The following is a 2797-nucleotide window of genomic DNA, read 5'->3' as shown; positions in this document are numbered from 1 at the left end:
AATTCTATACTGACCTGTACAGTACCCTGAGGAGTCTGGATACCTCAATTAGAAGCAGTAATGAACAGGATACAGAAACTCCCCCTATATCTACCGATGAGGTCAGAAGGGCCTTGCAATACATGAAACGAAGAAGAGCAGCAGGAGAAGATGGAATAACAGTCGATTTAATCAAAGATGGTAGAGATATAATGCTTGGAAAACTGGCGACACTTTATACGAAGTGTCTACCGACTGTAAAGGTCCCAGAAAGTTGAAGAATGCAAAGATTATACTAATCCACAAAAAGGGAGACGTTGAACAATTGAAAAATTATAGGCCCATTAGCTTACTCCCAGTACTATATAAAATATTTACCAAAATATTCTCCAGTAGAATGAGGGCAACAGTAGACTTTAGTCAACCAATGGAACACAACCATGTCATTAATCAGGTAATCGAGAAATGCGCAGAGTACAGTACGCCTCTCTATATGGCTTTCATAGATTACGAAAAGGCATTTGATTTAGTAGGGATACCAGCAGTCATCGAGGCATTACATAATCAAAGAATACAGACCGCTTACGTAAATACCTTGGAAAATATCTACAGAGATTCCACAACTACCTTAATTCTACTCAAGAAAAGTAGGAAGATATCTATAAAGAAATCGTCAGACAGGGAGACACAATCTCTCCAGTGTTATTCACTGCGTGCTTGGAAGAAGTATTCAAGCTATTAAACTGGGAAGGCTTAGGAGTAAAGATCGACGGCGAATATCTCAGCAACCTTCGGTTTACCGATGACATTGTTCTATTCAGCAACACTGCAGACGAGTTACAAAAAACGATTGAGGACCTTAACAGGGAGAGTCTAAGAGTGGGATTGAAGATTAATTTGCCAAAGGAAAAGATAATGATAAACAGCCGGTCAAAGGAACAAGAGTTCAGGATCGCCAGTTGGCCTCTAGGCGGGACAAGTTGCCCGGTGTTTGTCGCACAACCGGTACTATTTTTTTTATTCTATGTGGCCAAGATACAAGCAACCCCAAGTCGTGTTTACGCAGAGTTTTTTAGCAAATATAAACTTTAACCTACGATCAGTTCATTGTGTAACTTCAATAAAAACATGTAATACTTGTTAGTTTGACAACGTCTTTCGAAAGAATGCTAAATTCATAGCCTAACCTTTGCGCAGCATGTGGGGATATAGAATCACTGGACCAATTCCTCCTATTTTGCGGAAAATGTAATTCCGAAAGGAAGACCTGCTTAGAGCAGCCCCTATCGCGTATGGATCTTCCTCTCTCGGTGTTTAACATTTTATCTTTTGGGGCAAGTACTCTTGGCCGAGCCCGAAACGAAGTATGTCACATAGTACATGAGTGCGCCATTGCGACTGCGAGGCTCTCATGTTAAGCACATTTTCCTCATTGCTAACACTGAATTGGCATGACCACTAGTCAAAAACGGAAACAGAAAAGAATTCATATTTACTAGTAATTAAATATGAATAGTACAGCTCAATCAATTAACAAGAAGCAAGAAGTTCACTGGGAGCCACGGCCAATCACCCCTCGTGGGTACGCGCCAAAATGTAAAGGAAGAAGAAGAAGACCCTCGTGCCAACATCTGCTCGTCCTAGTCGCCAAGCAAGGTCGACGGTTATGGCTGGCCGTGCACATTCGTGGGACCCCCTCGCGATCAAGGACGAGGAGCCGACCCCGCAGTGCCTGCAGAGAGTGCAGCGCGACCTGCTCGAGCTCCACACCGACCCTCCGCCGGGCGTGTTCGTCGCGCCGGAGGAGAACGACCTGAGCATGCTGCACGCCGTCATCGTGGGTTCCTGGGGCACGCCTCTCCAGGGCGGCCTCTTCCACCTGCTGATCAAGTGCCCGCGCGACTACCCGATGGTGCCACCTCGCGTGCGCTTCATGACCGTCGAGCCCAGGGTGTCATTCAACGCGCACATCCACGGCGAGTGGGTCTGCCTCAGCATACTCGGCACGACTGTGGGACCGCCTTGGAGCCCGGCCCTGAGCATCGCCAGCCTGCTGGTCTCCATCCAGTCCATGATGACCGACGGCGCTAAGGAGAGCATGCGCCACAACACGATCAGGGTCGCCGTGTGCGGCACGCTCGAAGCCTGCCTGCGGGAACCGCCGGCCCCGCCTCCGATGTCGCCGGCTCTGACGAAGCAGGTCCTCAAGTACTTCACGGACAACTACGCCAAGTACGAGGACGCGGCCGCAGCGCGGCTGCCGAGTTTCTCGGGAGTGCTGTCTTGGCTGGCGGGTGCGACGAACGAAAATTACGAGCCGCTGCTCAAGCGACTCCGCGACATCAAAAGGAGGGTCGACGAAAGGAACCAAGTGTACGGAGGACAGGCTAGCAATGCGTGACGCCGTGGTCTCTTCTTACTTTTTCCAAGGAACCCTGGGAAAGCAGACGTCGAACGTTCAGTGTCGACACTGCACGCCAATTCGCCGCCCACGAAAGACAAAATTAATAGCACTTTTGCAGTAGCAATAGGCGAGATGAACGACAAAATTACGCGCCAGCCATAACATATATACGAATGCCGCTATTTCTTCAAATGCAATAAAGCGCACTGTTACGTTTCGCCTACAACGCGCGGTAATGCCGGCGCGGATGCAACGGACGCCGGGGCTTCGTTCAAAGCGGCGGACATTTTGGCCCGTTCGACGCCGCCGCAACGCCTCCCCGCCAAGCGTGTCCAGGCGTGTTTCAGTGCCACGTGTCTTCGTATGTGCGTGTGTGTGTGTGTGCCCACGCTTGTCAAAGCGCGGCAGCCGGGG

At 49.6% G+C, this 2797-nt stretch overlaps 1 pseudogene; it reads left to right on the top strand.

Moving 5' to 3' along the window:
* Positions 1-1645: 1645 nt before the first annotated feature.
* LOC126520689 (ubiquitin-conjugating enzyme E2 Z pseudogene) lies at positions 1646-2380 on the top strand (annotated as a pseudogene).
* Positions 2381-2797: the final 417 nt, after the last annotated feature.

Source organism: Dermacentor andersoni, chromosome 3 (assembly GCF_023375885.2).
Source record: "Dermacentor andersoni chromosome 3, qqDerAnde1_hic_scaffold, whole genome shotgun sequence".
In the NCBI taxonomy this organism is placed as follows: domain Eukaryota; kingdom Metazoa; phylum Arthropoda; class Arachnida; order Ixodida; family Ixodidae; genus Dermacentor; species Dermacentor andersoni.
Note: the sequence above shows the minus strand (reverse complement) of the source record. Positions and strands in the feature narration are given on the sequence as shown.